The sequence below is a fragment of the Eschrichtius robustus genome, chromosome 6 (genome assembly GCF_028021215.1).
Source record: "Eschrichtius robustus isolate mEscRob2 chromosome 6, mEscRob2.pri, whole genome shotgun sequence".
In the NCBI taxonomy this organism is placed as follows: domain Eukaryota; kingdom Metazoa; phylum Chordata; class Mammalia; order Artiodactyla; family Eschrichtiidae; genus Eschrichtius; species Eschrichtius robustus.
In genome coordinates this window covers 67,025,237-67,040,301 of record NC_090829.1, presented here as the reverse complement: position 1 = coordinate 67,040,301, position 15,065 = coordinate 67,025,237, and the positions used below count along the sequence as shown (strand labels likewise).

At 39.1% G+C, this 15,065-nt stretch overlaps 1 protein-coding gene across 10 annotated transcripts in view; it reads right to left on the bottom strand.

Moving 5' to 3' along the window:
- Positions 1–15,065, bottom strand: part of LPP (LIM domain containing preferred translocation partner in lipoma) — a 684,273-nt gene that overhangs the window by 505,485 nt on the left and 163,723 nt on the right. The window lies entirely within an intron of this gene.

The window sequence follows — 15,065 nt, the reverse complement described above, 5'->3', positions numbered from 1 at the left end:
TGTGGCATATAATACCTACTTCATAGCCAAAGAAGTGTTAAACTTTTTTTGGAAGATTTTCCTCCATTATTTCATATCTATAGGCATGGACAGCGGTGGTATACAAAATGGTAACATTTCTTCCTATGAGCCCACACTTATATGATCAAAGAATGATACTCTAAGCACGGAAGGCTAGAGGATATCTCTGGGTTGGATATTTCCTTGATTTGTGACCCTAGTTTTAAAATACCACAAAATTTATCTATATCAATCTTAACATGGCCTCACCTAACAGCAGCACAAAGAACTTTTGTTCCAAACGACAAAACCTAGAAAGTTAAGAATCATGTATCCCCTCAACCCCCAAAAACAAAAAAAAAACTGCTTTAGGTGAATGGCCCGCAGGTTTATCACAGATCATTCTAAAGTTTGTGCCTGTATCGTGCTTTAGGTTCAGAGACATGGAGCTTCCAACAGGAGTGCAAGAACAAGGGGATTTGTTTTAACATAAGCATAGATTTATTGAGAAGTAAAGACCTCTGAGAAGTTTTATGAATATATCCCATTTTCATACAGGGCTCAAATCAGATTATATGAATAGAGCATGGTTGATAGGATACTCTGCAAGAAACTCTTATCATATGCCACCAATATCAAAACATTAATCATCTTTAACATTATACTTTATGGTTTGAAAAGTATTTCATGACCATGTTTTCTCAAATCATCCTCGACATAACCCCAGTGAAACCTTACTACCCCAATTCCACCAATCAGGAAACCAAACTTCAAAAATCACGTGGTTAACATGGAACAGATAAAAGTTTAACCTTGTATCTTGATCCCCAAACAAGTAAGGACTCTTCTACTACACGATGCAGCCTCCCATTTGGGGGCGCTCTATTTGGAGGGAAAGGTAAAATGAGTATATACCCAATTAAAGTCCATTGTCAAGGCACTAAAGCACATTTAGTATTGAGTCCTGATTCACTGGCAAGTGAAAGGAGAGAGACTTCACATCTGTGGTCTAACCAGAAGATGACACATTACTAAGCTGAGGCAAAAGAGTGTTCAATGCAGGGTTACCATGAACACTTTCTCAGCTCTCCCCAGTGAAGTTTCAGAGATGCGACATCCTTGGGCAAACTATCGAAACACAAGCCACAGAAACAACAGAAGGCTGTACCACTGAATTTTCGTAAAGGGGTCTACATCACTAAGTTTCATCTCACACCGTAGAAAAGCTGAAACCTTCTAGCTAAGAAGTTCGCCGTCCTCTTCTCACACGGTTTAAGTGGCACGTGTCCTCAGTAACTTGAGTATTTCCCAATGCAGTGGAGTTCTCCACTAGACCCATAAAGACATCTGGGACAAGTGACAAATCCCACTCTAGCGTCTTGGTAATAAAGCCGGTTATCCTTGGCTGCCTCTGTAGATTTTATGATTGTTGGCCCAGAACCTGGCAGGTCTGCATCCTCTATCAAATCACCCATCCTCTCCCAAGAAAACTGTTCTCATCTCCAGAAGCAATTTCAGCCAAAAATAAAGAAATCAGTATGATCAACCTCTAACTTACAAAATGTCAACTTATTAATTAGAATCAGTGCAAAAGCAAGACTCACCAAACCTAGCTGGGACTAGTATAAAATAATTCATCATTTCTACTGTATTTGGGGGAAAATTGGAGAGAACAACAGAGCCAAAGGAAAAAACAGAGGGGGGGGGAAGAAAAATGATGGGGAATAAGGAAAAAAGAAGAGAGGAACAGGAGGACATGAGAAATGAAGAGAGCAGAGGACCTGTTTTGACAGGTTCTTCACAAACCATGGTAACCTCTGGATTGACCACTGCACCCCAGAACATTTTTTAGGCAACATAACTCTAGATGATGATCCTGACATTACGAACAAAAATTCCAACCAAATGGCATGAGAATCGCTAAGGTCAATGTATAGATGCCCCGTAATACTTGGTATTTTACAAGTGCTATAGTACAAATGAGCAGTTGACAGAGCCTTGTAAAAACTTCCTCTAAGCCAATAAACAAGTAAGTCTTCAGTCTTGTGGTCCCAGATTTTCTTTCTGAGCAAGGGGGGTTATCTTGAAAAGAACACTGGATTGAGGACCTGGGTTCTGGTTTTAGCACTACAATTCCCAAGTCTTTTAAATCAGAAGTTGTATTAAATATACATTTTTCTACTTCTCTTTCCATGGGTCTTGGCCATGGTTGTCCCTAAACCACTGTGAAAAGGCCAAGAATTATTTTGTCTAGACTTTGTGCATTTTGTAAGTTTTATGGATTGATAAAGGTGGTGGTGAGAGGATTACTTATAAATTACCAAACAATGTCATAATCTTAAACATGATTATTAGGAAGTCTGACCCCAAAAGCAATTGAAATGTGAGATTAGGCCAAAGGCTTTGGATGACAAACATGGAATGTCCTTCATTCCCATCATCAAATCCCGTATGAAGAACATTTTTAAATGCACGCTCACCTGATACCCTAAGACGTTTATCAAGAATACAACGTACTCCATGGCTTATGAACAATTTGGTTGTCTCATTAAAGTAATGTTTGCCAGTATTTAATTGCTTCCCTCCCTGATTTTAATTTCCTCACCTGTCAGCATCTATCAAAGGCACTGAGATCTTCTGACATCCTGGCTGATTGTGTTGAAATTAATCAGATTTTTAAAAAGTAGATTGCATGGCCTAAAGGTAATGCTCATCTTCTTCATGTGATATTTATAAGGGTTCTATCAATGGAACTTATAATCTAGAAGTTAAATCAGAGGCTTTAGGAATCCTAAGCAGAAATATAAGTAGCTCACAAATTTCCAGCACTGGACTTTAGAAGATCAGTCCTTTACAAAATTCAATCAACAAGTGTTTACTGAACATATAGCACTTGAGAGCAGTCACTACTGGGTAAACAGAAGAAAGTAAGACAAAGCTACCTCAGAAAGTTTAAGAAACAAGTGAAAATTATTTAATTAAGCTGAATTGACCTTGACAAAGTAGCCAACAATCTGGTCACTCAAAAGATACATTTTGTATTTTCAACTGTGATCAGTTATATATATATTGTGTTTTCACATGGATTAATGATTTTATTCTTCACCTCAAGCCAATGAGGTGAAATTGGTATTATTGTTAGTAATAGTAGCAATATTCCTATTTGACAAGTGACAAATGTGAGGCACAGGGTAGAAAAGGGACTCTTTCTTAGATACCCGGTTATGGGCAGAGCTGGTCTGTGATCTAAATAAAATCAGACAATACAGCATGATCACTCTGAAATAAAGAGAGAAAAAATTATTTGTAAATCCTCCATACATAATTATTCAGTGTTAATATCTATCTGTAACAATACTTAAGATACTCACTAAGGAAACCCACAGGCACTAACCTGTTCTATAAGAAGTAAGGGAGATGATGGATGGGGAAAGACTTTGTAATGTGTCCTACCATCATGAGATTATTTTTATGTATTTATGTTATTATTCCTACCTTGGAATACAGAAATACGCATTCATGCAGTAATTAGGTCCTAAACACTGGTTCTAAGGCCCCTAAACTAAACAGAAAAAAGGCAAATATTGCATGTATGCAATTCTGGGCAGCAGGGGTGGGGAAGTCAATGATAACACATAGAACTTAGAAGTTGGCTTTATAACCAAACATAACTAACCCCTAGTATATGGGTCTTATCTTTCCAGTGGACTCTAAGCCCCTACTCAGCCTTTAAGCGTATCTCCTGCTATGAAGCTTTTCCTGACCCAAAGGGGTTTGGTGAAGCAGTCTTTCCAAAGATGACCATAATGCCTAGTTTCATATCTAGATCACTGAAATTACCACACTGTTTTATAACTTTTCCTTGATTCTATGTCTTGAAGGAGAAACCTTGTCCAATTCAATTTCTTGAAACCAAACCCCAAATCCAGAATCTGGTCCTTAGCAGGTACTCAAGAAAATGTTTACTGAATGACTGCATGAACAAATGATAAAAGTGTTCTATGTAATTCCTATAGCGTTTAGATCAATACACTGTCATATAACAAGTGCTTAGTAAATGTCAGTTGAATTGAAATTAACTGAACAGTTAATTTAAAAAGCATATTGTTCAACTAAATGATTCTAAAAGCTACTAAGTGAGTGGTTCAGTGAAAAGTTAAGCAACCTGCAGTGGCCCAGCCATCATTAACCCAGTAGAGGGGTGAAGAAATGTTCTTCACAGGAAGAATAATAAAGGCTGAACATATGAACAGAAATGTAGGCAGGAGTTGAGAAAATTCATGTAGAGGAAAACAATATTTGTCAAGAAAACCATGCTAAATGATATGAAATTTAAAAATAGAGGGGGAAAATAATCTAGAGATAATGGAAATTTCTTCTAAAATTATAGGTATAAATAAAATCCAAACAAGGAACAATGGAAAAAGAAAGAGGAAGGAGAGATTCTTGAAATAATAAAAACTAAAAACCAGGTCATATGTGGGGAAAAAGAAAATCAAAGACAGAACGGTGTGTGTGTATATATATATATATATATATATATATATATACACACACACATACACGTATATATTTAAATATAAAACTATATATGTATAAAATTTAATCATTGTGCTACACACCTGAAACTAACACAATATTGTAAATCAACTTTACTTCAATAAAAAAAATTAAAGATTTTTTAAAAAATTGATCAAGTCAAAAGTAATATCTATTACATGCTATGTTTCTGTAACTGAGCTAAGCCCTTCACATATTTTAATCCTTAAAAATATTCTTAGAAGTCATTATATTTCCCTCTTGCATCTGAGTAAAGGAATGCTTAGAAAGAGTAAGTAATCTGATCAAGTTCACACACCTAGTAAGTTATGGTACTATAATTCATATCCCAGCTTTTAGGCCCCCAAACTCATACTGTTCTTAGTATAATAACAAAGAAAAGAAGTCGGTTTGAAAGAGGCATTTAGAGTTGGATGGCAAGATGGAACTCTAGAAAGTGGTATGAAATAGGGAAGGCATAAAGAATATGAGCATCCTGGGACATAAGTAGCAAGAAAAAGACTGAAGGAGGAAAGAAGATGGATGGGGAATCAAAGCTATCTTGAGGTATCTGAGGATGTGTCCTGTATAAGTCACATTATACTTTTGAATTATCTACAATGCTGGAACTATTAGGGTTAAAATGATAGAAAATCCAGTTTCAGAACAATGCAAAGGAGAACATTAAACATGAAGTGGTCCAGCAGCAGAACCAATTGCCCCCAAAGATTCAGAAGTATTCAAGTAGAGGCTAAGTGGCCATCTGCCAGGAAAGGCATGCATGACATTTGGTGGGAGGGACTCGACATGAGAAGACGGGCCAGTGCAGCTCTGTGTTTCAGAGATTTAGCTGGCCAATATTGAGACATACAATAGCTCAGATCACCAGATAAAAATCTGAAGAATGCCCTTTGAAAAAGAGATAAAAATAACATCCACTCAACACATCCATGGAGCTCCTACGATGCACCAAGCATAGGACAGACCCAAGCTCCAGAAGTTCTGACAAGACAGAGGAAAACATTGTGAAGAGTTAGAACTATTGCTAGGCAATTTTTGAGCCTAATAAATGTCTGGGAAAAACCATAACTAGAAGTCTAAAAAAGAAAGAAAAAAGACTTAATGGTTTGCAGGTAACTAAGGGCCGGAAACATCAGTTTTGTGGAAAGAAAAGGAAGTTACCAAAGGCCTAGGTTTAGGGAAGAGTTGATTCACAGGGGTGACCAAAGGCCAAATCTGATCACATTTTGGGGTAAAGAAAACAGACATGGGGGAAGCATCAGAAAGTTAGAAAACAAAGTTTAGCTCACAAAGTTCACAGGTAAGGGAAAGCAATCAATGTTGGATGAGAAATAGGAAAAAATGACATCTTGCAAAAGAACATCCAACTTATTTGAAAATGAGAGAACAATACATTTGGGAGTCTGCAAACCTACTTTTACGGCTTGCCAGACATACTCATTTTCATACACTGCAACTGCTTTCAACCCCCAACCTCCCTCAAAACTACTCTAAAACAGGAGGAAGGTATTAAAGAGAAAATGCAATGCCTAGGTCTGGTTCTACTGCCTCTCTCAGCATCCTTCATTGCAATTTCAAAATCTGACCAATATTTATTGAAGAAGTCATCACATAAAACATTAACATAAGCAAAACCAAATTAAGAGTAATTTTTATTGGACAACCTCCCTCCTTCAGGGAAGGGGAGAAGGAAAGAGAGAGAGAGAGGGAGAGAGAGGGAGAGAGAGGGAGAGAGGAAAAGAGGGAGAGAGGGGGAGAGAGAGAGACAAGCTTTAATAGAGAATTGAAGGTTGAGGGTGGCTGGCCGGTGAGATGACTTGTCGTGATATGAAAGATAATGGTTGTGTGTACAATTTCCTTTCCTGTGACTTTTAACTAATCTAGGTGAAGAAGGAAGTCTTTGCTTCAGCCCAAACTCACTGATTCTTTTCTCCCCACAAAGCTGGAATTCTAAACCAGAAAATGAATAAGCAGTCAACTGCTCCCTCACCTTCTCTCCACTTGGCAAAGACAAAGCATGCTCTGTTTAAAGAGGCAGCATTGGTAACTACTGAAATATTGAAAAGCAGAAGAGAGAGCAGTGGTGAAGTGGTGAGTACAGAGTAGGGAAAACACGCAAAGGGTTTAATATGCAAAAAATATGGAAATCTTCCTAAATATGTTCAATAATTATATACTTTGGCATCACCATATTCACAAAAGAATGTCACGAACATCTACCTTGAAATTTCTGAAACTGAAACAGGAAATCAAAAGAAAAAAAGAAAGAGGAATGCACTAACAACTGAGCTCTTGTCCCTGTTCTACCACTAACCGGTGGGGCTGTCTTGGGTTGGTCTTTTCCAGCTCCCCTCTGTCATAAAATGCAAAGACTGGATTAGATCAGTGACTCTCAGTGTGTGATCCATAAACTCGTAGGTCCTCTAGACCTTTTCAGGGGAGTGTAAGTTCATAATACTAAGACGTTATGAACCTTTTTCACTGCGTGGACATTTACACCAATGGTGCAAAAGCAATAAGTGGGTAAAAATGGCTGGAGTTTTAACATGAATCAAGGAAGTGGCACCAAATGTACTGATAGTCATTGTACTTTTCACCACCAAGCACCCACAGTAAAGGGGGGGTGCAGGGGGATTGTTTCACTTAAGACTGTCCTTAATGCATGAAAAATCCTTAATTTTATTAAATCTCAGTCCTGAGGTTTTCACATCTTCTTCGTAAGACTGATACATCTTTTTAATATTCTGTGTGAGATAGTAGGAAGTATTCACAAAGCACTTCTGCTGAATCCCAAACTATAATGGTTGCCTCCAAGAAACACACGTGTGTGACTGTTTATATCGAGAGATGAACTAACAGCTCTTTGCGTGAAACACCATTTTTATTTGAAAGAATGAGGGACAAACTGTGGTCATTCTGACTTGGTCATGTCATACATTTTCTCAAAAATAAACCAAAAGAACCTATCATTTCAAGAAAAACAACTAACAGGATTCATTGTCGTTGATAAAACTCAAATGGTAAAGTGAAAATTAGAATTTTTAAAACCTTGCATCTACTATTATGCACTTGACATCTTCCTAATACTTAAAACACTCTTTTTTGATGAAATCAGTGGTGATATTAATGAATGTAATTGTTTTTTTAAATGCTAAAGAATAAAACATGTCAACATTTGGAAGATACGCATAACTCCGTGAACCAAATAACCAGTGAATGATGTTACACAATCATAGGTGAAGATCAATCCAAAGTAAAAATTAGACCAGTGGATTTTAATATAATGGATTATTAAAAAAAAAAGATTTATTGATATGAGTTCAGACTTCACATTGCAACTAAACTTTAAGAAACTACCACTTGTCAAATTTTGGTGTATTATCAAAAAAGAAAATCCACAATTACCTTTTTTTTTTACTTCCTTTTCCAATCCTTTCTGTAAATCCTTTCTGGATTTTCTTCATAAATTTTAATCAAAATACATGTTGCAAAAAATACAACGCAGAGGTTAAGAATCCAGTTGCCACTTTTTTCACTAATTTCTTTGTTTATTTTGGAAAATGTACTTATTCTCATACAAATATTTTTATTAAAATATTGGTTTTGTTTTTGTTTAATTTCTAAGATAATGAATAGCATTAGTTACCACTCACATAAACAAAAACTCATTTTTAAGAGTGCAAATAGGTCCTGAGACCAAACCACTGGACTTGATGGGATTTATGTCTGCTCCCTTCCCACCTCGTACTAATCTTCTTTGGTTCTAAACCTTTAGGGAAGATACAGAGTGGCCTCAGTTCTGCGTTCAGATCCTGCTACCTGTTTACCTTCACGCAGCTGCAATGTTAGTGAGCATTTAGAAACACTGAAACATCTGTATGGCTTCACCATGGAGTAGTCCTTTGGTTAGTCAACAGACATTCACTGGGTGCCTTCCGTGGGGGCAGCCACTGGTTAATATGGCAGGTGGACCAGAATCCAGACTCCATTACTACTTAAGGGATGCTCTTGGTCAAGATACAAAACCTCTCTAAACCTGTTTCTTTAATGTAAAAATGAGCATGACATTAGGACCCACTCAAGATTACTGTGTCACTCCAGTGAAATGATCCACTGAAAAGCTTAGTATACACAGCGCCTGGCCTATAGTAAAAACTCAGTAAATCTTACCAACCGTTATTATAACTAGGATGTCTCTTACCAAAACAGACTGTTTGCCATGAACATGAAAGAAATAAAAACAGTTTAACATATATATTATCAGAGGCTTAAAACTCAACCCCAGTTACCAAAGCATTCAGCTCCATGGAAACATAGAAGCAAAATTATCCAGGAGCACTTGTTTCTCACTTCAAGAACAAGAATCTGGGGAGTTCCCTGGTGGCCTAGTGGTTAGGATTCCAGGCTTTCACTGCCATGGCCCGGATTCAATCCTTGGTCGGGGAACTGAGATCCTGAAAGCCGCAGCGAGGCCAGTAAATAAATATATAGATAGATAGAAATAAATAAATAAATAAATAAATAAATAAAATGTCATTCTGTTTTAAAAAAAAAAAAAAAAGAACAAGAATCTGTCTGTGACCAGGAATGAAATCAGGGTTGTAATAATGACCCATCCACTGCATAATTGCCTAAACTTTCTGTGGTCAAACTAGCAAGCACTTCATACTCAGCATCATTCTCAGCACTGTGGTGACAGGACAAAGGACACGAGGGGAGTGAGGATTCAAACCAAGTTCCTGATTAGACAAAACTTTGACTTTTCCTTTGTTTGAGCAAAAAGTCATGTTCATTTTATCTCTTTACTCCACTTCATTTGAAACCCAAAAGGAATGAGGTTGGGGAAAAATAAGGATGTTTGTCAATCTGAGGTCAGACCAAAAGTGAAAAGAGATGCCCTAATATTGCTAAGAATGTATTATAAGTAGGAGAGAGGAGGTCCTTGATAAGTTTCTTTCTTTTTTTCTTTTTTTCGTTTTTTTTGACCTCATGGCACGGCATGCAGGATCTTAGTTCCCGGACCAGGGATCGAACCCATGCCCCCTGCGGTGGAAGCGCATGGAGTCTTAACCACTGGACCACCAGGGAAGTCCTGATAAGTTTCTTTAAATAAAAAATATAATCTGGAGGAACAGACAAATGCACACTTACCTCCAAATTTTTATAAATATATAAGGTACTAATCATTAAACTAGTTATACTGATGAGGCCCAAATTTCACTTTTAAATGGAAAAAAAAAGATGTCTTTATTTCACTTTATTTCATCAACTCTAAGTATAACCACTTCTAGTGTCAATATCTTACTAGCCTGATAAGACTTCAACTGCTGATTTAATAGAATGATGTAAGTTATGCTTCCAGAATAATGTATAGAAACGATCATGCCCCCTTAACAGCACTTGGATCTTCAATCAGGAAATTCAATTTTAGCTGCAAAACTATGTTTTGGCAAAAGTGCAATTGAACTCAGTGTACTTGTCACATTTCTAAATATACTCCAGTCACCATGACAACAAGGGAGACTGATGGATCGCTTAAAAGAGTACGGTATATTTAATTGTCAGCATTTTAAACTGACTCAGAAAAATGCTGTGTGATAGGTCTACTCACCATGGTTACTGCCGGCTGAGTCCATAATAATAAAAGGTTCACATACACACGTCGACAACGTGCGCACAAAGAACATAAAACTCGGAAGGCCCTGTATTTCCAACCAGGCCAATCGCCAAACTTAAGGCTTTAGAAAGACTTGTTCTCATTAAGGTGCCACTCAAGAACCTCTCTCCCAGATTTTCAGGACCTGCATCTGTACCCAAGGCCACTAGAGCAAATCCTAAATCAGATTCCAATGCCTGCTCCACCTCTTAGACTAAAGATAAAGACCAACTTAAGGTTAATTTCTCCTGGAACATATCTGGAATAGGGAAGAAGGAGACTCTTCCTTCCTTGCATGTAGATTTGTTTCCAAATGACAATCTTCTGGGACCCATTCATTCCCTAAATAACCATTTCCCAAGTGCCTCTCCTATGTAAGGCAATCTTCCACAGGCTGGGGATATAGTGGCAACAGACAAGGTCCCCAACCTTTAGAGAGCTGACATCCTAAGACAAGAGGAAGATAAAGATATCAATAAATAATCCTTCAAGAGAATGAGATAATCCAATTACCTAATCCATTAGAGTATACTATAAGCAGTGCCTGGTGTATAGTAAGCACTCAGCAAGTAGGCAGAAAGGTCACAAGGGGAAGTCATAAAAGTATCGAGACCGTTTCAGACTCTGTTGCCATAGTCAAGGTTATGAATGGTGACTTCGAGTGGGTCACTAGTCTATCCCAGTGCTTTTCCACGGCGCACACTCACCTGCTCAACCACCTCTTACGAAAGAGGTAGTGAGAACAATCAAAATCAGGAAATATTCCAGAGGCAGAACAAACACACACTGGCCAAGCAGAGCAAAGGGGGTAGGTGGTAGCAAGTGGCATTGGATGTAGGCCACGCAGCCCGGTAGGGGATGTGCCCCAGGGTTCAGCAGGTCTGGAAGGGGCTTCAGATGCTGCCTGTCTAGTGAGCTATGAGGCTGCTGCTCGGGGAACCGCAGTTTGAGAACCAGGGCTCTACGAGAGTCTGGAGGCAGGAACACCAGTCGGGCAGGAGGCAATGAGAACGTGTCTTAGGGCAATAATAGGCGGAACAGAGAAAAGGGAAAATATCCCAGAGATGTAGCAAAAAAAGGATAATATCCAAAACCTGAGGCCAAACAATCCATGAGCGCAAATATAAAGGAAGATGGTAGAACTGATTCCAAGCTTTCTTTAATGACCTTGTTCACTCAATAGATAGTTTCCATCTTTCTAGTACAAAGCCCTTTCACAACTAATGTTTCCTGTAGCCACAGTCTATCCCTATAGGGCAGCATCAAGGAAAATGATTGTGGTGACATAATAACAATAACAATAGCAAACACAATACCAGTCATTTATTGAGAGCTTATTCTGTGCCAGGCACCTTACTCCACGTGCTACCTCCAGTACTGACACAATCCTATCCCTGTTTCACAGGAGATGAAACTGAAACTCAGCATGTAGCTCGCCCAGAATCACACCTGCTTCGACTGGACTCAAACACGGGAACGGACCCTATAATCCATGACCTTCACCTCAATCCTGCCTGCGAAGTTAAATCTATAGGAGAATTAGATGCCCATGGAGGGCATTCATCCTCAAAGTCAGGCTTCTCTTCTAATCTGACTAAGCTTTAAGACTGCAAGTGGCAAAGCTTGATCCACGGGCTCTATCTAGTAGCATAGGAGTGAAGCAACCAAGGTCAGCTGGCCTGTCTGGAGCAAGGCTGTGACTCATTTCATACATGGCTTGAGTGTTTCTGTGCTCACACTCACCTTTCTATATACCTACTCCATGTGCTTTTCCATGGCCCCAGGCTTACCCTCTCAACTTGATTCTGCTTTGCTTTATACCTTTTTCTGCCCGGAGAGTAACAAGCTCTCTGTACATTGATGTATTTGGAGTAAGGATGTGAGAAAGAGGCCCTCGTTTGTGAAGATGCACGGTGAACGGTAGTGGATATTGACAAGGCATCAGCAGGTAAGAAAGATGAGCTTAGACATTTGCCAGCCCAGGAAGTGGGTAAGAAATGAACCACAAGACCTTCCTTCTAGTCACCCACACTGTGCTTTCCCAGGATGATTCACAGGTACGGCTCCACGGACCTGACAAAGGGGACTGTCTTCAGGAAGATGAAAGCATGTTTTTAGGCCTGCTCTCTCTCTTTTTTTATTTGTTCTTTCTTGAGTAGTAACTATTAATTGCGCTAGGCGGGCAGTACAGAGATGAGTCTACCGGGAAACCAGCACAAATCCATCAAGTGCTTTTAGTCTGAGCTTTTTAGAAGCAATTGTTTACTACATTTTCCCTGCTCTTTTTCTCACAGCTAGAATTAAAGTGGATTTTACCACACGATCACCGCAGTGCCCTCCTCCCCCACCTCCAAATGAAGACAGAAGATGGCTAGTGGTCTATCACCAGCAAAATCACAAGACCTGTGTGAGAAAACCAATTCATTTAGTGTTTGTAAAGCCTAAGGATTGGTCCCTAAAATAAGTACTGCACCTTTATTAACATACGAGAACCCTGTGATGGAGATATTGTCCCATTTGAACCGATGAAGAAATTTAGGCTCAGAGATAATATGTTACTTGTCTAGAGTCGGAAAACTAGAAAATAGCAGAGCTAGAAAGTAAGCACAGGTCTTCTGACTCCAAAGCCAATACTTTTTCCACTCATTACAGCCGCCATGTACACACTTCCAAGAGAATGCACGACCTTCCATTCTGTTCAGAAGAAGAATCAAAGCTTCAAATAGTCTTAGAAATAGGCTGTATATTGGCTTCCCTGGTGGTGCAGTGGTTGAGAATCTGCCTGCCAATGCAGAGGACACGGGTTCGAGCCCTGGTCTGGGAAGGTCCCACATGCCGCGGAGCAACTGGGCCCGTGAGCCACAACTACTGAGCCTGCGCGTCTGGAGCCTGTGCTCCGCAACAAGAGAGGCCGCGATAGTGAGAGGCCCGCGTACCGCGATGAAGAGTGGCCCCCGCTTGCCACAACTAGAGAAAGCCCTAGCACAGAAACAAAGACCCAACACAGCCATAAATAAATAAATTTTAAAAAAAAGAGAAGAAATAGGCTGTATATAACCAAAAAAATCTCTTTTGAGAGGCCTTTATTAGGAATAGTGAGCTACAAAGCCATTGTAGATTCTATAAGCCTTGGCTCTAACCGAGGCAACATGTCCTGGACTACATCTGGACATTAGGTAGAGTCTGCACCATTCATAATGTAAAATCAAAAATCATGGAGGCTCCTGAATTTCCCAGCACAGGGCTCAGGCCAAATAACAACATAGCACAAAGCCTGCTCTCTCACCCAGCCCCAGGGCTTATACTGAAGAAGGAACACTCAAGGGAATGAACGTAATGGAAGAGTAAGGGCCTGTAAGTCATGTGTTCACAGAGGCTCTGGCTCAGCATGAAGCAGAATAAAATTTAAAAACCAGATGAAAAGTTAACATAGCCCAAGCTTAAACTCATTTTTCATTAGTATTCCTAGATCCTCCAAAGCATAGGTAGATAATGAAAAGGATCCAACAAGAGGAAAAATAAGAATAATCCAGTCTTCAGGCCCTTAGATTTAATATCTGAACAAGATGAGGATTAATTTGTGCAAGCAGCATCTTTTTCTGTCTCCCCTTACCCAGGGGGGTGGTAAACTTAATAAGCATTTTGAAAAGATTCTTTATCATAAGCAAAGCTGACAGGGACACCTGATGAGAATGATAATTAAATCAAGAAGTAAACAAACACTTGGATCAATGTTCTTTACTTTTCATGACTGACTTAAGAAAACAGGGTGCCTTATAAAGGGGGATATTTCTCTCTTCCAACCATAAATATAAGGTAGCTTCGTAAGGTTTTCACTTCTTTAAAAGTTATTTTGCTTCTGAACAAATGCCAGCTAACCACCTTCTATGTGTTAGTGTGTGGTTTGGGGGGAAAGGATGGTAGAAAGAGAAAGGACACCATCCTTATTTTCAAAGAGCTCAAAGTCTGGTACCTGAAGCCAAGCACAAAATGTTGTGATTTTTTTTTTTTTAAGTCAGCAAGTTATGTTCTCAATTATGAAAATACCAAATGTCCGATTCTTCTCCAGTCCAAGCAATCATGTAAAATGAACTGATTCTTCTGAATCAGGCTTTTTTTTAATGAAAATTATGACTGTTGAAGCCTTTCCTTTTAATGCCAGCATTATTAGAACTCAGAGGAGAACACAAGGTCAATTCACTGTGCTCCCTACTTTTCCCAGGTTCTAACCACCGTCCAACAGAAATATAATGTGAGCCACATATGCAATTTAAAATTTCCTAGCCACCACGTTTTAAAAGAATATTAAAAAGAAATTTACCTTACAAATAGATACAAAATTTTATTCTTTCAGCATGTGGCAGTAGCCACATTTCAAGTGCTCAATAGCCACACGTGGCTAAGTGGCTGTCATACTGGACAGCACATCTCCAACTTCTCCTCAACCTTCACCTAACAGAGTGAAACATTTGTTGCAGAAAGGTAACAAGTTTTGCAATAGCTATTAAGATACTCCACTCCCACAGGCAGACCCAACTCACCCAATATTGCAAAGTATTTCTCTCAACCCTATACCTCGAGACCAAGAGATTGTAGGTCACTGTGAAAGCAAATGCAAGAGAGAGAAAATGCTCCGTCTCATATGTGAGGATGAGGAAAACCAAAGAGGACCAAGGATTATGGCCAACAAAATAGCAACTTAGGGCTTCCCTGGTGGCGCAGTGGTTAAGAATCCACCTGCCAACGCAGGGGATACAGGTTCGAGTCCTGGTCCGGGAAGATCCCACATGCCACAGAGCAACTAAGCGAGGAAAACCAAAGAGGACCAAGGATTATGACCAACAAAATA